This window comes from Armigeres subalbatus, chromosome 1 (genome assembly GCF_024139115.2).
Source record: "Armigeres subalbatus isolate Guangzhou_Male chromosome 1, GZ_Asu_2, whole genome shotgun sequence".
Lineage (NCBI taxonomy): Eukaryota > Metazoa > Arthropoda > Insecta > Diptera > Culicidae > Armigeres > Armigeres subalbatus.
This window is the reverse complement of record NC_085139.1, coordinates 57,449,686-57,474,035: the sequence shown is the minus strand read 5'-3', so window position 1 is coordinate 57,474,035 and position 24,350 is coordinate 57,449,686. Positions and strand designations below refer to the sequence as shown.

General features: G+C 40.3%; 2 protein-coding genes across 7 annotated transcripts in view; both read left to right on the top strand.

Moving 5' to 3' along the window:
• The window catches only part of LOC134225844 (uncharacterized), a 374,271-nt gene that overhangs the window by 91,627 nt on the left and 258,294 nt on the right, over positions 1–24,350 (top strand). The gene's annotated exons all lie outside the window — the stretch shown is intronic.
• Positions 6,060–24,350, top strand: part of LOC134225871 (uncharacterized) — a 346,329-nt gene continuing 328,038 nt past the window's right edge. Inside the window, exon 1 of the mRNA XM_062706305.1 lies at positions 6,060–6,084. The gene's annotated coding sequence lies outside the window, so the exon portion shown is untranslated. The remainder of the gene's footprint in view (positions 6,085–24,350) is intronic.

The following is a 24,350-nucleotide window of genomic DNA, read 5'->3' as shown; positions in this document are numbered from 1 at the left end:
TCTCGACAATTTATAGATCCAAAACCATTTCGTGGTGTAACTGCGTGTTCTTTTGGAATGGGAAACAAATCTTGGGTCGGGTGCAAATAGAGGATATGTGGAAAATCACCTTATTGCGAGGCAGTCTAAACATTTCATTACACCTAACGTTTAAGTATTCTCAAAAATCTTAAAAATCTTATACAACAGTCCATTGCCCGAGACGACATGCGTGCGGCTATGGATACGGCCTTCTTATTATTTATTTTATCTTTATGCTTATTCTGATTATGCTAATAAGTGATTGTTATTTACTCAGACTAAGGCCGTAGTGGCAAAAAAGTCGTCTCCATTCGGTCCATGACTACACGGTGCTAACCACGCAATCTTCGAAAAGATTCAAAAATCGTCTTCCACCTTGTTCGCACCTCGCCTTTTTGTGCCAGTCGGATCGTTGTCAAGAACCATTTTCACCAAGGTTATTATCAAACATTTTGGCTACGTGCCCGGCCTCCCGCAGTCGTCCGATTTTCGCGGTATGAACGATGAATGGAGCAAATGGATCTTGTGGTTCATTCCTCTCCTCCACGAACTGTCCGCCTTCTGCACCCCACCACACGTAGCACTTTCGTTTTGAAAACTCCAGGTGCGCGTTGGTCCTCCACGAGAATTGACCAGGTTTCGTATCCAGTCTAATGAGGATTTTGTAGATAGTACGGCGGCAAATTCAATACGATCGGAGCGATTTGTGGAGTCCAAAAAATGTACGATTTACAACCACGATGCCTCTCCGAATGCTCTCAGCGGTCACCAGTGTGCCCAATTACACGAATTCATCAACCACCTCGATTTCGTCGAAACCAAATAGCTTAACGGACTTCGTGAAAATCGTACCACTCGTGCCGAACTTGCCGTATTCTTCGGCTCGTTTCGAAAGGGCTCGACCCTGAAGCTCGAATTATGTTCATTACCCCTTCATCCAGCCATATAAGCTTATCAGGAAATCCGTATTCGTGCATTAGCTGCCATAGCTGATCTCGCGTGATTGTATCATATGTGGCTTTGAAGTCGATAAGTAGATGATGTGTGGGGACGTTGTATTCTCGGCTTTCTGCAATATCTGGCGCACGACGAACACTTGGTCCGTGGTAAAGCGTTGGCCCATGAATCCCACCTAGAAATGAGTCACGAACTCTCGTCCAATTGCTGCAATCTCCATTTGAAACATTTCAGATACATTTTATAATTCACATCACAAAACGGTGTTGAGAAAATGGATATTTCGTTACTGTGTTCTATAAAATCAACAAATTGACTTGAAAGTTGTTGTGATGGGTTTTACCAGCACATTAAACAGATGTACATGAACAAGACGAGGGAAATATATCAGTTTTCAGCAACCAACTGTGCCAATTTCGTTTCAAAAGCTATAACGTTGTATGTATGATAAAAGTTTGACGTGTTGATCCATGCCTTTCAGCATGTTCAAGTCATTGAGGTGTTTGGTAATATCTACCAGAAATCCTAAGTCACTGCTCCATTCTGGATCATTCAGTTCGGGTATTGTAGTTTAGAAGAGAATAAAGTCTCTCAAGCCTGAACCACGGCTTAGTCAATGAACTTCGCAATAATACAGCAAATCTCCGTATTCTGGTAGTTCCACTAATTGAAATCAAAGCTGTCAATTCATGTGGGATTGCAAGATGATCATCAATTCTCCTTATGAAGCAGCTGCTTGCACTATATTTTCCACATCTGTACTGTCATCGATTGTGAGAGAGTAGAATCTGAAGCAGGTGGCTTTCTCACATAGCGTAGTGTTCAAATCTTTTGCAAGAGCTTTTACGCACCATGTTTCGAGGCAAACTAATGCTACTGAAGTAGACTTTTTCGTTTGGGCACACGATGCCGATAATAGAAGATGTGCATTCCTTAAGTTCTCTGTCCTAGAGTAGTTTCATTCGTTTTGCCAAAATCTCACGTACAGCTAAACTGGCCCGTACTGCATTTTCCGGCTTCGTGTTTGTCACAGTGAAGAGATTTTTCTTTATTTTATTTTTTATGGAAACTTTCAGCCCTAGGCTGGCTCGTCTCTGTGAAGAGAGTTTGTTGCTTCGATAATCCCATAATAATTTGAATCAATAATGGAAATTTAAATTAGATGGACACATTATCTTTGGAACATTTTTAACATTTGTTATCTTGTTGGTATCGTATTTCATAGAATGCTCGGTCTCGTAATGTCGTTTCAGATAACATTCCTTCATGAGCATGAGCATTATGACCGCACGATTCGTAGGTGCTACTCCGTGACTGACTAGTGTGAGGGTGAGATATATTAGGAACTGGGCAACCCACTTTTAGAGTGCATTGATGACAGATATGCAAATATCGTATAAGGGTGCGGCCAGAGTAGACGCGAAGTGCGAAGCGAAGCGAAGCGTCCATACGATTTGACAGCTCCTTATTATTGATTGTTATTCCTTTGTGTGCAATTTTCGCGCCGCGTCGCGTAGACGCGGCTACTCTGGCAGGCACCTAATGGTATGGTTGCCAACACTGACTAGTGAATAGCAGGCCATGGCTTTTCCTCTTTCTCTTTCCTCGTCGAACAACGAACGGAGTCGCACGCGGGATAAGACAACGCACGCCGTGACGGATAGCTCGTTTCGGCAGAACTAGGCCGCACATTTGGCGATCCTGCCAGGTTGTTCCTGGTTGGAAATTATTGTGTTGTAAGTATCATGTGGGCGTGATTGGGACATTTTTGCCTTTCTCGTACAACAAAGTTGTACCGAAAGGCTATCATTTCACTATGAAAACGAACTTTTTATCCAGTATTTTGCGCTCGATAATGGCGGCCGAGTGAGTGCCTTTTTGACATTCATGAGGTAGAAAATATTTACATATTTTAATCAATGTAGGCCTTGATTCATTGAAAAACATTGGCACTCAAAATACAAAATGTCAAATATTTCCTTTACGTTATTGATGCAATTGGTTTTTTTTTCTCATGCTTTTCGTAATTATTTCATTTTATTTTTAAGAAATGTGGAAATCACAAAATATCGTCCATAGTATAAAGATTATAATTAGTGTTTTTCAGGGAAAGGAAATCTGCAACCAAATACGTTGGTGATGCAATAGCCAGTGTCAGAATGGATTCAGTACGTTCGATTCTAAAACCTTCCTTGTCACTAGCCAGTTGCCTCCAGCCCGGCAGCACCTGTGCCTCAACACTCCCCAAGCATATGTTGGCTGACCGAAGGCACCTCGCTACCAACATTCCTTCTACTTACTGATCGTGAGCCCTGTTACATTTGGCAAACCGATAATAACTGTATCGACTCATTTTTGATGATATTTGTAAAGGGATTCACTTAACATATTATATTTGCATTTTCGGGCAAAAAAAAACAGTAGAAAACTCTGAAAAGTAATTGTTGCTTTGATTTCGAACTGTCGCCAAGACTGTTAATAGTAGTTTGTGCAACTAGTTGCGAAAAAATCGAGTTTTGCAACGAGTTGCACACGCTATTTTTTGCAATGACGAAAAATGGACTTTAATATGATAAATCTTTACCAAAATTGTACAATCGAATTTACTCCACATGATCATTCATTCCAATAAATTATGTTGCGGCAGAGAACAATAAGATTCCATCTTATCGTGCCAAATTGCATTGCTTGAATAGCTTTGAAGCGATGGATGCAATTGCCTTTGGAAAATTGTGATGTTATGTCCAACAAACCATTTCATTTATTACGAGACGCTTAGAGTACACTATTTAAACACTCACCCAAACTAATTCAGCTAAATGTAGTCATATAATTACTGTCCCAATGTAGGTTTTTCATTATAGCACCCAAATTAGTGCTATAATGAATATTATGCAACCCATTTGAGTTGCATAATGGTCATTAAAGCACCCATTCTGTTGGTATGGAAAACGGCCTACGTTTTATCACTCAAATGACAACTGTAAACCTTGTTTTATGATCAGGAATTGCAAAAATATTATTTCGAATCGCTACATGTGGTACAGAGTCGTGATAACTAGGAATCTAGGAAATTGGGGCTAATTGGCATTTTTATTAATAGTTGTAAACTATCAGCGAATGTATTATTTAAAACCTAGAAGCAAACGGTATGACGGTTATCTATACGGTTACGGTTACGTATAAAAACTATATCCTTTGCAATTATTCATCTTGCTTGTCTCTTGCTAACTCTAATGATCGTTTTATACATGCGCATGGGTCAGTCGCTAGGCGCACCAGGTGCGATTAAATTATTTGGTTGTCGAGTGGGTGATGAGATTCAGTGAATTGGATGGATAAAAGAAAAGAAAAGAAATTGTTGGTTTTGGAGGAAGACGTTCTTGGACGCTTGGTAAGTCGTTCGAGAAGCATCAAAAAAGGAGAATAACCATTTTTGGACGAAGAAAAGCACATTTTGGTGACGGTTGAGTTGAGCTGTGAAGAGTTTTTTTTTTTCAAAGCTCCAACCGGAAAACTTTTGAGCTATTGTGGCCAATCTAGCCTCGAGTGGGTCATTCAAAGTGAAGTTTGCGTACAGCTGAAGTGCAGGTTATCAGTGGTAGTAACCCGCGTATCCGGAGGTTTGAATTTGCTAGTTATGTTCCCATGATCCGACAGTTTACCGGCGTCCGAACGTCCTAAGACCCGGAATTCCAAAAGAGGTGTTGAGGACCCACCCCACAGACTGCCGTTGGCTCTAAATCAACAGTCTAGGGTTTGTTGCTGGACTCGTTCTGAAATGGAGCTTTGTAATTCTTGGGCCAAAAGTATCTCTTATAAAGCAGAAGATTGCTTGTAAACTTGAAGTTATCCTAAAAATATAATGAAATTATTACAAAAAATGCATGAGAAAATTACCAAATCCTTGAATGTACACAGTGGAAAATATTTGACAATCGTTTGTTTGTTTATACCAGATGAGTGCCAATGTTTTCCAAAAAATCAAGGCCTACATTGATTAAAAAAGTAAATATTTTCTACCTCTTGAATGTCAAAAAGGCACTCATTCGGCCGCCATTATCGAGCGCAAAATACTGGATAGAAGCCTTGGTGACCTATAGTGTTACATACTAATCGACTCAGCCCGACGAGCTGAGCAAATGTCTGTCTGTCCGTGTGTATGTGTGTGTGTGTATGTATATGCACAAAAGCTAAGAAAAACATTAGACAACTAGTAATATTCAACCGATTTTCTCGCAATAAGTTTCATTCGACAGGGGACAAAACCTTGTTGATCGCTATTGAATCTGATAACGATCGACCGTTGCGTTTAAAAATTATAAAGAAAATAGTACATCTAACCATATTAGCGCCATATAAGGTTGGTGTCTTGGCTAAATGCGAGAAAGGCAGTATCACTACTCGGTAAATCAAGTTGGTTCTTTCATCGGATTCGATTTGTAGTGTCGAAGACGCTCTGGAAGAGCGTCTGATAAAATTATTTGCACATCGGTTTTGACTTGTGATGTCGAAGACGCTCTGGAAGAGCGTCGGATGGGATAATTAGCTTATTTGTTTCAACTTGCAGTGTAGAAGACGCTCTGGAAGAGCGTCGGATTAAATGATTTGCACATCGGTTTCGACTTGTAATGTCGAAGACGCTCTGAAAGAGCGTCGGATTGAATGATTTGTCTATCGGATTCGACTTATGATGTCGAAGACGCTGGATTGACAAATGTGTTGATTCTGAACGGTTTCGACTTCAAAAAGTTGAAGGCGCACTGGAAGCGCCAGCATAAATTATTTGTTTTCTCATCGGTTTCGACATGTGATGACTAAGCTACTGTATTAGAGCGTTGGATTGAATGTTTTGGCTTGTGACGTCGCAGACGCTCTGGAAGAACGCCGAAGCAAATAATTATTTTTCTCATCGGTTTTCACAAAAGATATTTTAGTTACTAGATAAAGATTGTCGCTTCGGTTCCCTTTGTTCTGCTGTCTGGAACATGTTGGGTACCAAGCTGACAAATCGTATCGATTTTCCTTCTTTGACATTTAGCTCCCCTATCCTTGCCAGCAAAAGATGTTCCGCCGGACAGCGACGACAGCGACAATCTTTATCTAGTAACTAAAATATCTTTTGTTTTCACTTGTAATGTCGAAGGTGCCATATTGAATGATTTGTTGTTCTTATCGGTTTCGACTAAACATTATTTGTTTTCTCATCGGTGTTCTACTTGTGTTGTCGAAGGTGCTCTGGAAGAGTAACACATTGTTGCAGCTTTTGATGGTCGCGTCAAAGAAACGTTAATGCGGATCAACAGAACTATTCAAATTTGAATTTCGAAGGTTTTGTGTGAGAGTTCCGGACTGATTGGCTAGAGCTTGAAGAGTATGTTTGGAGCGTCACCGATATTGATTTGATTTTCCCATTGGAAGGCCATCAAATTGTATTGGATATGGTCTGGCGTATCGAATTCTATTAGTTTCGGATTGCAATGCTGGAATATATGCAACAAAAAATAAGAAGGAATACAGCTGGAGAATCATAAAATAGTTGACATTTTCAGAAGGCTGAAAAAAGGGTGGATTAATTTGTTTAGTAAATATGCATTTGCGTATTTGTATGTGGACTTTGAATTGAAATATTGAATTTGGATTGTTTTTGGTTTTTAATTAAACATTTGATTTTGATAATGGGTGAGGTAACATGATTATTAGATTTGAAAATTGGAATTGGCTTGGTTGCAAATATTGAAATTAATATTATTTTAGAATCAACTTTTGGTTATAAGCTAGAGATTGTATTTGAAAGATGGACTTGGATTAGAATATTAGTTGTGAAAATTGGATATGAATATTGAAAAATAAATACTGATACAAGATACATAATCATGCAATGGCAGGCATAAAAGTGAATTAACTACTTAGGAAATGCTATAGAACACGTAAATTGTAGGCCAATAACCAGTTGCAATGGAAGATGAAGAGAATGAAAAAAAAAACTTGATTATTTTATACGAATGTTTGATTTTGGTATTCCATTATAAAAACGTGCCAATATGTTGGTTTGGGATTAAGGCTCAAATTACCGTCATCCAGTCATTGACGAAAAATACAGCCACGTGCTCGTACCACCCCCAGTAATAAAACCACCCACAGAGGAGAAAAACAGTCTCCAGCTGGATGGGGGAAGTATTTTTGTTCCAAAACTACATCATCCAATAGCGAAGACATAACTATATCCGGTGGATGCTTCATTTGGTTGTATTTCGCTTTAGTTTTCAGTTAGTGGTTGTATTTCGCTTTAGTTTAAAAAAAAAACTGCCTTTTGCAACATTTTTTCCCAAGAGGGGAAATCAACGATTTACTCTCACGGTCTTTTATATATAAGAGGGCGTGAGAGTAAATCGTCGATTTCTCCTCCTGGGAAAAAATGTTGCAAAAGGCAGTTTTTTTTTAAACTAAAGCGAAATACAACCAAATGAAGCATCCACCGGATATATTTATGTCTCCGCTATTGGATGATGTAGTTTTGAAACAAAAAATCTGGTGGTTTTATTACTGGGGGTGGTATGAGCATGTGGCTGTCTTTCTCGTCAATGACTGGATGACGGTAATTTGAACCTTAAAACTTTGGATTTGAGGCTTGAGATTAGCTACCCATTCTCAATGTACACGTTTCGGGAGCTCAAATATTTGAAGTCAATAACGGCGCCAGCAACATCCTTACGGTCATAAAGGAAGGGGAGGATTGTTAGTCCGACTCTCGTTGCTACTAGAGACCGAGTATAACTCTTCATCTCCACGATTTTCTTGGGATAGGATATTGTTTTAGTTACAAAGGGTAATTTATCTGGATTCACTTCTGTAAGCGATGCGATCTGTGGGATGGGATATAACACTAATTCGCCGTCTCGCGTCGAGAAAAAAAAGTTATACCATGCACGCCCGGTGGCATATGAAAACTGAGGAGAATCGCGCAGCATTCTGCAGTTACTTGCCCGATAGCAACTGCAAACCATGGAAGATCACACTTGTCTAGACCGGAGCAAAGCGCAATACAAGCTCATGATCCACCGAATATAAAACAGATATTCTTTCTTCTTTTTTTTTTTTACAAGGGAGAATGCATTTACACACTAACCCAGTACACGTGCATTGTAGTTGCCAAACTACCACACGGAAGTGTACTGGAGTGTCGGACTCGACCATACCGGTAATACCGACTAAACTCCCTTGGGCTCCACCATCGTTTCCCCCAGGAACTACCTCGCAGTACTACTTCTGGGGGGATGGCAGTACTAAGCGTACTCGCTCATTATCGCTCACACAGGCACTCGTCCCATGCGAGACTGACTTGGGTGCTCGCACACCATTCACTCCATTTGAGACTTACTTGGATGCTCTCCCGGGCGCTCCGCTGCCATGCCTCGAGGTGTCAATAGCGGTAACTGCCTGGGCCTACAGATATTACGCTACGACACTCCTGCCTCAGCACGAGCAGATCAATCACACCACTGCCGAAGCAGACCACACGCTACCCTGCCGAAGCAGGGACACTCCCCATGCACCACATGTGCACAACTGTAGGTGTGTGGGTACAACCCACTGCTACCCTGCCGCCGAAGCAGCTTCTCCAAAGACCATTCCTCCATGTGACCCTTTTTCGGGTACTCACTCTAACACTCCACTGCAATGCCTCGAGGTGTCGATGGGTACCTCGACTCCTACCTCAGCATGTGCAGTCCATACTCAGACTTCTGCTGCGCTTCGAGGTGACAATAGAGGTGACACGCTATGACACTCCTGCCTCAGCACAAACAGATCACTCACTCCCTGCCGAAGCAGCTCACGCGCTACCCTACCGAAGTAGGGACACTCCCAAACTCACTCTAACACTCCACTGCCATGCCTCGAGGTGTCGATAGCGGTATGTAGGGACGAATCAACGATACTACGCTACGACACTCCTACCTTAGCATGTGCAGTCCATACTCAGACTTCTGCTGCGCTTCGAGGTGACAATAGCGGTGACGCGCTATGACACTCCTGCCTCAGCACAAAAAGATCACTCACTCCCTGCCGAAGCAGCTCACGCGCTACCCTACCGAAGTAGGGACACTCCCCATGCCAATTGGCACTCCCTGGGCTTGTGCTTTTGAAGCGGCACATAGTCGCTTTGATAGAGTCTGATTCCCGAGCAAAGGCAGATAACTGAAATGATATCAAACTGATAACATGCTAAGTTATCCTTATTATCATTTTGATATTCAGTTATCAATCATGTGATTAACTGATAACTGAATAATAACAAATTTTATTATCAATACAAATTTGCCATTTTCTTTAAATTTTCGCGTCGTTCAAATATCGTACTAAACATTCTATTCTTTCAAATAAACTAACTTGTGGGAGCAACTTCCCTATGGACATATTTTATGGTGAATGGTCATCCCAACTTGTTTAACACGAGGTAAAACTCTACCATATAAAACTGCGAATCTTTCTTTAATCAGATTTACCATACAGATTAGGATTAAGGTTCATCCAGCTTTCCATTCTCACCATAATGGTGTGACAAGAACTGTTTCTTAACACTGAGCTGAAATGTTCGTTTAAGCAGACAATGATTTTCCTTGTTACCAACGATATCTATAGATTCGTTTATTTTCTGGAATTTGCGCAAGAGTTCAAGCTTTCTTATTTATTTTATACTATGCTTATTGACTTTACTTTCATTTCAGGTGTCGTTGAATAATAAAGTATATATGTATCTGAAAACCATACGATGTAGGAGTTGAATTAAAACTTAACGTGTACTTGCAACTCCCGAAACATATGATCCAAGGGCATATGTGCTCATTCATGAATGGTGAATACTCTTGACTAACCGCCTACTTTGCAGGACAACGTCTATATATAAAATGAGTTTGCGTTTGTTTGAGGCAATATAATTCACTTACGGCAATATAATTCATCTTGAAATCCGCAGTGTTCAAATATATGGGGAAGCGAAGAATTACTGTCGGATAATCAAGAAATTGCAACGATCTGGAGAAAACAATCATGATCGCACTGACGTCGATCTAAGTGCAGCGCTGCAATATTCTCAACTATTGACAGTTTTGAAATACGAATCCGGGCAAAATCGTTATATGCAGTCAAACCTCCACGATAGTTAAGGGTCGGTCGACTCATGGAAATATCGAGATGTAGAATGGAAGATTATTAAGAAGGTGTACTGTCATCATAGTAACCCATAAAACAATTTTCAGTGTTGAAAAATTTGCTTTTATGAGTCGATATTGAGTCATAGAACATCGACTCCTGATCCTTCACTGCATATAAATAAGAATGAGTTGAGATTTCTGTTGTCTACAAATATCAGAGTTTAAACATGCATATGAAAACACAAACTTTCGACAGTATGCATAAATACTTAAAAATATTAGCGAAAAACTACGTCGTATCTATGATGAAATGATCAAACAGCCATGATTGGGAAAGCATGAAACACAGTCAATACAGTCCACCCCATTTTAGGCAACACATGATTTCTGTCTTATTTAAATTCTTAAAAAAATGATTGTTCAGTTTTTCTATTATTAATAGTTTTGGGCCCCCGTTTTGGTTTGTTGGCATTAGAAATATGTTATACGGTTTAAAAGTTTTCTAGAATCTGTAAAAAGTACAAATCAGATGTTCCCAAAACGGGGAAGAAACCGTATCTTTGTTTGAGGAATATCATGGATACTAGAAATACCACGAATACTATTGCTGGACAATGATTAATACTATCGCAAAGTTTAGAGTTACTTGCCCCTTGAGAAAACATGAAACTCACTGCGGCATACAAGATTTTGGTTTTGTTTGAATAAATCCTAGCACTGAAATCGATTTACAGTGTTGCACTGCTAGCAACCCAATGATTGACAATATGTGAGAAAAACTAACCTGAGGAAGATCGGGAACGATTGCCTAGTATTTATATATTTATTCAATTGGTCACAACTGAAAAAAAAGTGTTCAATAAAAGGACGATGAACTGTATTTATCCTAATTGATTGTCGACTTGCTATTTTGAATTAAATTGTGTTTTCACTTTTGTTATGTTAAGTGGTAATTCAACCAAAATGATAACAATTCTAGTTATCAATATAATTGGATAATAAAGTTTGTTATTAATAAGTTATTCTGCTTTGCACTATGTCCAGCCAACTGTTGGTCATGGCATCATGATTTGATTATAAATAGTCTTCAGTAAATACAAGATTGTAGGAAGCATAGTGCTCTTCTCTTTTGCTCCACAAGAAAGCGTAATTGGGTGAGTGCCCAAAGACGTCGCTCTACAATCACATGATTCGAGTTCGAACCCCAGTGAATGCCAACATTTTTTTCAATGCGTAACGAAGTCGGCAAAGAAGATTTAACTATTTTGGTCGATAAAACAGTGATGAGTGATAACTGATTGATAACTAAGTTAGTTATTTGAGTCAATAATATGTATAACAAAATGTGTTATCAACTTGGTATCAGTGATAACTTAATTTGTTTTCATTTAGTTATTTCAGGAGCAAAATTCTGGTATCATTTTTGTTATGTTGGCTGTTAATTCAGCCAAAATGATAACAAATTCAGTTATCAAAATGTCCGATAACCGGATAATAAAATTTGTTATCAATAAGTTATTCATTTTTGCTCGGGTTACGGGCACTTGTGGTTTTTTGGGAGGGATTTTAGCAGAGCCCGCTGCTAAATCCCACCACGCCCTAGGCAGTTCTCCCTGACTCGCAGACAGCTGGGGAGGGGTCGTCAAGCCCTTGGACATGGTCCATGCTGTCCCTGCTGTCCCTGCTGTCCCCATATATTCTTTCTTCTGCTCGCGACAAATAACACTGTACTATAGGCTGTACTCACTTGCTCGATGGCTACTACAAACTATTGAAGATCGCGCTTGTTTCGACCCTGTCGTTTCAGATCACATTCCTTCAACACAGAAGCACTTTCCGAATAAATAAAGCTTTTCCTGTAAAGTTTCATGGAGCAGTCAGGTCACTCGATGCAGCCATCTCAAAATATGTATGTAAAATGTTTTTTGTTTCAAATTCAAATAAAAGGAATAATTGGAACAGAATGAAAGTAAAGGACTCGATTTACAGACTAGTAAACCAGTAAACCAGTACCAATAAATTATAGAAAAGAGACACATAGAGAAGCTTGTGGGCCGCTTATGGAGTATTTTTTGTCACGGCGCGCGAGCCACAAAAAATGAGCCGAAGGCCGCGTACAGCCCGCGGGCCGTACTTTGGGTAGCCCTGATATACACTATAAGATTGGACACCCTAGGGTAGGACTAGCTCCCGTTCCACAGGTTGTTCCACTTTTTGGAAAGTAAAGATCTTTCCCAGAAGTCGTTGAGAATTAGATGCATGATGTTCACATGCTCATGAACGGCTGGCTCAGGTGGACTGACGATGTTCTTTCTTAGCAGGAGTTATCAAGCGATCCGTAGAGGCATTGTGGTCTAATGGGATCAAAAGTGAGATGGATTGAGGTTTGGATTTTGTTTTATCATTTTCCAAAACGACTCAGCACAGTCTGAGAGAGCGCGGATGTTGTTTAAGACATAATTATCTCTGTGCACCATCATTCTGGCCTGGGTAATTTTTGTCATACGATTGCAATGTGTCTTAACCGCCAGCAGCCCAATACAGTGGAACCGCCTGTGAGTGACATTTCACAGACGGATCAAATCTTTGGTATCAATTGATTAGGTGTTGCTTATCTTACGAGCCTTTGGTACATGTTGTTTAGGGGCCCGAGAAAGCGTCTCTAGGACGGCGTGGAGCTCCAGCTGAGACCGGGTGACGCTGGTAGTCAATGTTGTCATCCACGCCCCTTTATAACTGACCCCAGTGATAGTTTCGTCAGGATAGCTGGTGCCGACTGACTGAAGTCCCAACTTCAGCCACCAGCAGGTAGTGGTCTGAGCAGAGCTCTTGGTGGGTTACATGGCTTTTTCTATGTCTCTTCGTCGATTTTGGCTACGATGATCTTTAGCTTGAAGTTCGGCAGCAAGCGACAGGCTATGTTGCTTGGTAAGCCGACATTCCCCCACTGAAGTTTATTTGATCCAGGTATCATATCGTCAGCTCGTTCCCCTCAATTTGTAAAATTTGTGCTATCGCCTCCACTAGCCTTTCTCATTAGTGCTGTCCAATGAGAGCTTGAAGTAGCTCGAAGTTTCTCCCTGTCCTGCTCATGCCCATTTGTTGACAACAAAGAATGAGCAGGACGGGAACAACTTCGAGCTACTTCGAGCTGCTCATTGGACAGCACTACAGCACTATTAACCTGACGGAAAAGGAAGTGAAAAAAGGAAAGGAAGAGGAACCAAAGTTGGGAAGGCGAATGGAACAGGGTTCTGGGGAAGGATTCATAGAAGAGGGATTTTAAATACTCCAAAGGCGAAGCAAAAGTAAACTGTAACAAACGGACGTTAAGCATAATGTACGTTTAACGGTTGTGCTGAATCATTCTCATACGATAATGATTGCAATTATCAATTAATAACTTCTCAGATGTGAAAAGTAGGCTGGTTGTCGTTGGCGATAAGTTTTCAAATTTTGGAATCAATTGATATTAAACACAAAATTATCATCTTAACCTAATTTAAAAAAACACCTACAAGGGGTGGAAACATCAAATTTTCAAATAATCGAGGATGAACACCACTCTCACACGAAAGCATATCCAAATAATCAATTATTGGTAAAAAACTTGTTAGCGAGTGAGAATCGTTCGATAATTGTATATATCCAGGTTTCCACGTTAGCCATAATGGCGGCTGCTATAAATAAATCTGAATGTAACTGCTTCCAACGCCGAACTGTTTCCGACGCTGAACTTTTTCCGATGGTGGTCGTATCTTAGCAACTGCTTTCGCATTGTTTATTTATTGTTACTTGAGCAGGCATAAATGGAGTATAATTCAATTCTCGTAACAACATTATTACAACTATTTCTTGATTCGACAAATATATCCAACATTTTTATGTTTTAGGTGGGACGATTTGCCCATCAAACGCAGTTTTTGGGGTGGGTGGTTTTTGAAGGCGATATCTCATGTAGTCGTTGCAAATTGGCGCTTCCGGGTTTGGCGCTTAGCGGGTTTGCTGCTTATAACACTGGTGACGCTCGTGGCGTTAGACCGTGGCGAAAAAACGAGAATTCGTAATCGGCGGAGATGATGTACCACGGGAGTTACCACCGTGGGCAGTAGACCTGAGGAGACTTCGAAGACTACAACTCGTATGAGGTCGGCACATGGCGAATAGCAAACACTGGATTTCGCAGTGGTCTTGTTGAGCTTAGTAGAATGGTGGAGGTTTGATCGGATAGCATTGGCGACCGCGAGAGATAGACCCGACGGCGTAAATAGACGATGGAGGACAATTTGTCCGTTTGACGATGGTGGAGACCTGGTTCTGTGGAAGCAGGCGGGCAAAGATTTAGGCTGTCGGTACTCTTGCTTCCCGATAGCATCACCAATACCTTTCTCTTCCAAAAATCAAAATATGAAATCAAAAATACAGGACCTACGATGTAGTCTCGATGAATCCCAATCACTTATTCGGAATTGCACTCTTCAAATAAAAAAGTGTCAAGTTTTCAACAATTTCTAGATCGCCTAATTCCTATTTTTTTTTCCTTCGTACACTCATCGACTCATCTGCCCAACGCAAACTCGCCGTTTATAGTTTGCGCTATCTACGCGGCAGGTCATGGGTGCTTATCTGAACAATTTACGTACAAACATGCTTTGAACCACCCTCTTCAGATTCAAAATCACTGTTGATACACACCTAATATAAACCAATGTCCTATTCGTTCACGCTTAATTAAGCAGCGGTTACATAACATATCATAAGCTTTTATTTCAAAGAAATCGGGACAGTGGAGTGGACGGTGGAGCCTAAAAAACAACATGCATAATTCTTTCAACCTCAAACGCTTCATATTCTGCAGAAACATCGCAGTTGATTATTCACATCAACATTTGCAATAATTTCCAATAATAATCCAACAACTAGACAATAGAAGCGTATATGTTGTTAGTCTTTCGATTGTGGATTGTCTGGACTAGAATTGTTCCTAAGGTCATTGGAACGCTATTGGAGAACATCTGTGGAGATACCGCCATCGGGGGTGACAATGGGTCGGGGGGGTGAGAATGGGTCATCGCTCTCACCGGCAGCCTGGAGGTCGTATAGCAAAATCGTTCAAAAAGGTATCTTATATTTTAGTCTTCTTGCCCTCAGATACATTCAATCCATTCTACAAGCATTCTAAGTACTTGAAACAGTGACCCATTCTCACCCCCATTTGACCCATTGTCACCCCCGACGACGGTATGGTGAAAACAATTAGTGTTAACTGCAAGCGTTATTTTCTTTTTATATAAATACTCCATGTATTATTCCATGCCTTAGGTTTTCTAAAAACTGACCAACAGCCGTTTTCACTCATCGTTTCAATGCAACGCCATGCAGAATTGATTGTAAGAAAATTAGCTTCGAAGAAACCAGAACACTCAAATGTATGCATATTTCCACGTGCAGCCAATCGGATCTCCTCGGAAGTACTAAGTTGTATATAATTGCTGGACCAGTGTTAGAAGTAAAGACTGCCTTTGAATTCGAAATTGTCCTGCTTCTACCTAAAACAAATTCATCAATAATTAAAATTTCTAATAATTTGCAAGCTTGAATCGAAATGAATTTCCACCAGTTTTATTGTCTTTTTGTATCTGCTTACGCAACAATAAATAAACAAAGTGAAAACAGTTGCTAAGATACGACCACCGGCAGAAAAATTTAAGCATTGTAAACAGTTCAGCGTCGGAAGCAGTTTCTGTCAGATTTATTTATAGCAGCCGCCATTATGGCGAACGTGGAAAGCTGGATAATGCTTGCTTTTTGGGTTACTTTTTGAACTTTTTTCCTACACATAACATCAAAACACAATGCCAAACATCATATTAAACTTCATTGTTGACATTTAATTGGTTTTTAATAAGGTTCTGAAGCAAAACTTCAGTTACATTTTGCCAAAACTTAACTTATTTTGGCCAACTAAACTTATGGAAGCCAATGAAGGATATGTTCATACCATATGCAATATGCAAAACATCAAGTATATTATAAAAACCCAGATTAATCCACCTAGCGTTGATTGTGCCTTTCTCGCATTTATTTAAGACACCAACCTTATATGGGGTTTATATGGTCCGATGTACCATTTTCTTCATAACTTTTAAATGCAATGACCGATCGTTATAAAATTCAAAAGTGATCAACAAGGCTTTGTCCCCTGTCGAATGAAACTTGTTGCGAGAAAATTGGTTAAGGATTACTATACGAAAAATTGTCTAATGTTTTTTATATCTTTTGTGCACACACATACGCACACACATAAACACACACATACACACGGACAGACAGACATGTGCTCAGCTCGTCGAGCTGAGTCGATTGGTATATAATACTATGGGTCTAAGAGGCTTCTATAAAAAGTTCGTTTTCGGAGTGAAATGATAGCCTTTCGGTACAACTTAGTTGTACGAGAAAGGCAAAAAGGGAGCTATATTCTTAACCAGATTTCTCGGCTACCGACACTACACGGCTATCTAGGCTGTCCAGGAAAACATTGATGGCTAACGCCCTATGTGGCCAAACATCCAAAAGCGACAGGTGATGTTGCTTGGTAAGGTAGCATTCACCTCTGGAGTTTGTTGGATAATCTCACAACCAATCTCTTCAATCTTATTTTGCTTTGGAGCGAGCAAGCGTCCAGTTGACCAAACCCACTCTAGTGACCATTTCCAGCATTGCGGGAAAGTTTCAATCGTCGATCGGAGTAGGAGAGCTTCGGTAAGCCGTGCGGTAAGACGAGCGGTTACAAAGCAAGACCATGCTGAGGGTTGCTGGGTTCGATTCCCGGTGCCGGTCTAGGCAATTTTCGGATTGGAAATTGTCTCGACTTCCCTGGGCATTAAAGTATCATCGTGCTAGCCTCATTCGTATATCAGAATGCAAAAATGGTAACTTGGCTTAGAAACCTAGCAGTTAATAACTGTGGAAGTGCTTAATGAACACTAAGCTACGAGGCGGCTCTGTCCCAGTGTGGGGATGTAAAGCCAATAAGAAGAAGAAGAAGAAGAAGCTTCGGTTTGGACGGCTTTTGAAAGCGGCTTTCACTGAACTCTGCGCGCTTCAGGCAGGCTTTCATGGTGGCCTGGCGTACTTGGGTCCGTTTCTTCCATCTGAATGCATACTTCGAGTCCGTGGTCACCGCCACATCGGGTGCATGAAACATTTTCGAGTTCCATGGCCGAAACAGAAACTGTCCATGCACTGGGTAACGTATCGATGCACCGGGTTGTAGCTGGTCCACTCAATGAGGTCCCTGAAGTGAGATGTGCAGGATAAAATATGGTATAACTGATCGCGGTAAGCTTGGGATTTAAAATGGTGGAGACGTTGCAGAGCTTAAAACCGCTGCTGTCCTCCAGAGCTTCCTTCAGGACCAGGCATTGAAAAAAATCAGATCATGAGTAAAAATCGGCTAAATTCATGCCATCTTGATGCTCTAATGCGGCCTAATCGCTGATGATCTCTAGATTTTTGGAACTTGGCGTTCGTTGATTAAATGTTTGAAGATCTTCATTGCTCACCAATGTGAGACAACTGAGTGAGGCAAATCACTTGGTAACCTAACAATGAGTGTTATTACCACACGCTGTTAGAAAAATCATTTCAGACATTAGGAAAATGAAGTCCACATGGGAGGCTTTGATACTTTATCTCCTCCATCCCAGCTGCTTGAAAGCAGAGTGATAAAGCAAAACACCTGATGTGTTTTTGGTATTATTCTAGTAGAGCAAGCGTAACACGAAAGCTCCAGTCGTGGCTTCCCTGGATACCATACCAAGTTTGGCTTGACAAACTCTGTTGCTCGTTGTTTACTTAGCAACGATCGTTCATAATCGTTGTTTGGTATCCATCTGAGCAAGGCTGTTCACTCACTGGCATAGGATACTATGATTGAAGTAGATCAATGCTCGTTCGCTTCACTCACGCTTTCAATGCCTGTTCAGGACCTCTACGTCGCCGTCGTCGAAGCCACGCAGCACGGTTTTGAGTGGCTTGCTACCAGATTGCTGACGTGGAAAGAATTTGATATGAAGCAGCTCCGCATTTATCTCGTCAGATGAAACCTCTTGCGAAGGAAACTTACGCGTATTATTCGTGACCGAACTGGCCACTGTATCTCCCATATCGGGACCGGGTGATAAACATGCCACTGCGCAGTGCACTTTCCCAACAAACAAGTTCGCATACGAAAACGAATAACAAGCGGGGAAGAAACAAGTGAATGGAATACACGTCGAGCACACACACTTTTTGAAACATCCGAATTTCGGCTGGTCAGACGACTTGTGAAAACGTCACGGTACAAAAAACCATGCGTTCAGATGCACAGCCTACTTGTAACTGATTTAAACAGTTCTACTGGTGGTCAACCCCAGGGGGTTTGTTGTTTTTCAGCCGGCTAATCTTCTTCTGGATTACCTGGAGATCCGAATCTTATAGACGTATTTCCTGCGCGCGTGCTCCCAGGTTCGTCACCATATCGCCATCCACGGCATACAAAAAACATGGCGGGCTCATCACGTATGTAAACATTCAGTTTGAATGTAAACATGTGACGTCACTGTTATCTTCGCAGAAGCTGGACCGAGACGATGCTATACGGTCGCAGCATGCTTACTTTTGTACTCCAACATGTGGCGATAAAATATGCGTCACATTCGAAGTGTCATTTTTCTAACGAGCCTACCTTGTTTTCTGTATACCGTGATCGCCATCGTTGTCTGCTACATCGCCACTCAGGTGCTCACCATAGAGCTGCCGTCACCTTTGGATCACCTCACATTCGTTCGTAAGAAAGTTCCAGTTTATATCCTTGCACATGTCGGGCTGTAACACGTGGCCCCCATATGAACGGTACAACTTATCATAGAACTTTCGTGTGATATTAGCGCAGTACAGTTGCTCCGTCTCTTCGCGGTCTCGATCTTCCTGCTAGCGCTTGTTCACCTGGAAAATCGAGTTTTGTCTGTTCCGCGCCCGGATGTATCGTACCTCGTTTGCCCTCGTGCGGTGTTGGAGCAATCACGTCCATGCTACATTTCACTACTCCACTAACTGCTCACACTTGCTGATCATACCAGTCGCTTCTCTGACCCGGGGGCGCCGTGCTTAGTGAAGCGGTTGCGGTGCTACCAATGATGGCGGATGGTTAGCCTAGCTGCTCTTCCGTTGGAAGTGCCACTTCCAGCTGCTGAGCGATCTGGAGACTTTTTGTAGCTAGTAGGGTTACGGTAAGCATTTTCGTCTTTTCGTCATAGTCTTGAAAACCAATAAAAGAGACACTTTTATGCCAAACTCATCCGTATCAAATCGTGAACTCAGGAGAAACGTTCTGCTATAGGACGTTGCTTTCGTTGGTTTTAGTCCCTACGACGATGGACGGAAATATCTGCCATGTCCCTAATTATCTCCGAATAAAATTAGAGTTTTCAAATACTAGAACTAATAAAATGAATGAGTTGATATCCGTTTTATTTTAGCAATTCACAATAAATACATATAATAACCAGAAAAACAGAATTCCTCACGATGAATGCCAATCCAAAATAACCTATTTCGATCAATCTATTTTCTACTACCTCATAATAGCTGGCGGAAAGAATTCACGCGCCTCTGTCTGCGATGGACGGGCCTGTTAGGATGTGATGCTACACAGCTGACCACATCGTTGACGAATCAAATACGGTTAGATGCACCGACCGAGGGGTCGTCACGGTCACACTAACAGAATGCTAGAATATTCATGTTGAAGGTATATGATAGAAGATGGAAACGGTATGGTATCTATTTCCAGTTATAGAAATTGCTATAACATGAGAAATAAAGATAAATATTTAAAGTAGAAGAATGGAACGGGAACGGTGCGAGAATCACAATTGGCCAATAATGGTCGAATATAAGTCAATTTCCCATATCCATATACATACTATTCACACTTTTTCTCTCACCTTCATTGAAAAACCAATTTCTATTGCAAACTTCATTCTTTGCCTGGGAATTGATTTTCTTTATCCCAAAAATGGTATACTGGCTCCCCTCCAAATTAAGCAAAAAAAATTGAACCAAATTGATGCCCAGCGTTTCGCACCATAGTTTGACGAAGGCACGGTGACAAACAAGCGTCTATTATCGTGTCAGAAGCACATCCTCCCTCAATCAGGCATACGAACGCACGTTGTTCAATGCCGATACACAGACTGGAGTGAGGGAACGAGTGCGAAATGTTGCAAAAATACAACGCGATGGAGACGGGGATTTGACGTGACTTGCAAAGGCAGCTGTTGTATTATTGTGTGTATCTGCATAGATAAAAAGATTTTGTGACTTTAAATGTATTTTCATGCACATATTTTAAGCGAGCGAATAAACGCAATATTGAGCAAACTTACTGTTATGTAGACCTGTGCGCCGCCGCGCCACGCCGCCGCCGCCGACACTTATTGACGTACGCCGACGCCGGTCAAGGTGTCGGCGGCGCGCCATACGCCGCTTGGCTCCACGCCGCCGAGTTTCGTATTTCACGCCGATGATTGGCCAACACAAAAATCACAATATTGAGTACGTTTGCATCTACCGGACCAAGGCAACCTATCAGGCATTGATTAATAAGCTGTTATAACTTTAGCTGATTTGCTTTTATCTCTGTCTCTTTTACCGGCATTGGCGTGTTAAATGCTAGGTCATCCAAGAACTTCTTGGCAACAGACCTACAAATCAACGAGCGTAGCGATGATCTTTTAATCTCATATGTAACTTCATGTGGGATAACCTCATTCTGGTCGCATTGGGTAGTTCATCATCTTTTTAAAGGTTTGAATGTTACATATCTTAATTGGTCTAGTGCTTACATTTGCGGCTACAAGTCAACTCTATGAAAGTTGAATTTGGATTCCCAGTCTGGTAGGATTTTTTTTAAACTTCCCTCAGCATGGAGTATCATTGTGATAGCCTCGTGATATGCGAATGCAAAAATGGTAACTTGGCTTCTGGAGCTGGAGCACGATGGGACACGTGACCCATCAAATTGAACATTTCCTTCACTCCTCCTTGTACTTAAATTGCCAGAATTGTTCCGAAAAACGGGTTCAATTTATTTTTATAAAAAATTCCCATAGAAATTTCTTGGTTTTCCTGAAATAATGTCCGAAGGACATCCTGGAGGAAACTCTGAAGGAATAATTGAAGAAACTCTTAGAGTTTTGAGGATTTTTTTTATTTATCCCCGTAGTAATTTCTGGAGAAAATTCTGAAGGAACTCTTGGAGGAATGTCCAACAAAATTCTTAAAGAAATTTAAAAATGTCAGCAATTTCTTTAGGATTTCTTTTGGAATTCGCACGGAGATATCCGAAATTTCGTCCTAGAATTTTGGAAGCAAATGGTGGAGAAAATTCCGAAGGAAATTGTAGATGAATATCTGAGGCAGAGTAGAGACACTTACGCGAAGATAGAGAAAATCTCCTTTCAACAGTGTAATCCAACAGACTAATAAATAAATACGCAATACTTTATTTTGATAAACAATACCCAAATAAATTTCTGGGTTTTCTTGAAATATTTTCCAAAGGAAGTCCTGGAGAAAGTTCTGAAGGAATGAAGCTGAGGAAATTGCTTAGAGTCTTGAGGAATTCCTGGATCTACCTTTGTAGTAATTTCTGGAGGATTTTCTGAAGGAAGCCCTGGAGAAAATTCCGAAGGAGTTCTTGGAGGAATGTCCAAAGAAATTCTTTAGGAAATTTAAGAATGTCGATAATTTCTCTGGAATCTGATATCTGAAAATTCGTTCTAGTATTTTGGAAGGAAATGGCGGAGGGAATTCCGAAGCAATTATTAGATGAATTTTCGAGGGAATGGCATGTCTTATAGAGTACCTGGAAAAGTTCCAGTGGAATTGTTAAAATAATATCCGAAAGAATTTTTCAAAAGTATGTGTGCATTTACAGTAATCCATCATTCTGGCTTGAGTCTTGCACTGCATACGGCTCCACCCAATATTACAGTCGAATTCAAATACCATTCTGCTTTCAATTCACTGCTGTACAAAGAGCAAAAAAACGGAGGCAGCAGATCCGTAAGCAGAGACACTTACGTGAAGATCGCGGGATCTCCTTTCAACAGTGTACACTGGATTCTGTTTTTACACGATTTACATTTTCTCAATTTGCCACTCATCCTAAATGTTTAACGCACATTAATTATCATGTGATTTTTCTTTGATTTATTCTGAATTTTTTGAAACATGTTTCGAAGAGTTTGGTGGTAAATTGAAGTCACACGATCAAAAATACGAGCGAAAAAAAATCGTGTAAAAACAAAATCCTGTGTAATCCAACAGACTAATAAATAGATTCACAATCCTTTTTGAGTTTTTCGAGAGGTGGCTTCTTTAAGGAAGGGCGCGTCAAATCAAATCGTCAATTTTTGAAGGAATTCCTGATGGAATTGTCAAAATTAATCTTAGATGATTTTTTATAAGAATTTCCAGAAGAATTCCTTAAGATATTTCCTAAGGTCCTAAGAAGTTCCGAAGCCATTCCTAAGGGAAATTTCAAAGAAAAAGCTGGTTTCATTTGTGGACGTTTTTGAAGGAATTCCTGAAGAAATTCCCGATGAAATTCCTGACAGAATTTTTGAAGGTATACTAGAATGAGTTTCTTGATGTCTTACCGAATTAATTCCTGAATATATTTTCTAAGGAATTATTTAAGGTATTTTCGAGAAAATCTGTAGAAATTTTCGACGGAACTCCTGCAGTAAATTCCCAAGGAATTCTTGAGAATATCCGAATATCCGCAATCTCGATATTTTGGGAGTTTTTCTTGGCATGTAGTCTTGATTCTAGAGTCAAAACTGAATTTGTTTCACTACTGTCCAGATTTTCGAAGAAATTTTTAGAAAAATATAGGAATTTCTATTTAAATTTCAATAGCTATTTGTTTGAAATATCCACTATAAATCCTTCATTTAAAATTCTATTCGAAAGTCTTTTCAGGTTCTCTTTCTCTTTTGGTTATTCCTTCAACAATGGAGTCGGAAGTTCCACCAGGAATTTCTTCGAAAATCTCTTTAGGAAGGCCATAGGAATTAATATGGACTTTCATCCAGGGATTCCATCAGAAAATTTTCCGGAAAGGCCTTTTATCTAAGGAGTTATTAGGAATTTTCAAAAGAACTTGAGCTTGAGCTTGAGCTTGAGCTTGATGACCGCACAATTCGTAGTTGCTACTCCGTGATTAACCAGAACAATCGAAATGTCACAGGGAACCAATAGTTGGGGCTTGGGATTAGCTTTCCAACCTCAATGTGCATAGATCGAGAGTTCAGTAATTAAATGATCAATACCGGCGCCGGCCACGTCCTTACGGTCATCTGGGAAGGAAAGGAATAGTTGGTGTGACAGCTGTTGTTACTAGAGAGAGACCGAGATCACCTCTGCATCTCCACAGTTGCCACAGGAGGTATTTTTGTTAGTGGGCGGGATAAGTAGTTGCACGGATCAGGATTCACCTTGGTAAGTGATGCGATCCATGCAACCTTAATAAGATAAGAAAACCATGCTTTTAATTATTTTGACCAGGATATTAATGCTAACATACGTCGTCATCTGTAATGACGAACTATTCAATTAATTTTTCCAAGTGAAAAAGAAGAGAAGCATGTTGAAGGATATTTTTTTTTATATTTTGTTCTATTTACCAGAAAAAAATACTATGTGTATGAAATGTACATAAAAGACCACAGATGTTGTGAAAAAACGTCGAAAAGGAATAAACGAAGCATGTCTTTTACAAAGAAAGCTGTCCACATATCTCTTATTCTCCAGTGCTTGATATTTTAAAACTTTTTTATTTTTGTAGTATTGTATTCACTTAACAATTTTTACACATAAAATAAATGTTTAACAATGAAATACCCCAAATAAGCAATCACAGAACAAATTAGGCACCTTACATCTTTATTAGTGACAGAATGAGAAAACACATAAGGCTCAAACACAAAGGACACATATTGCCAATAGTCCTATACGCCTTGACGCATCCATTCGAAAAAGCAACTTATTACGAAGATTGTTTTGAACCACCTCCGAAAAAAGGTGATGTTAAAAATTAACTTACTAACCGAAGTCAAAATACATAAAACTATTACTCTTTAGTTTGAGTCTGATCTAAACCAT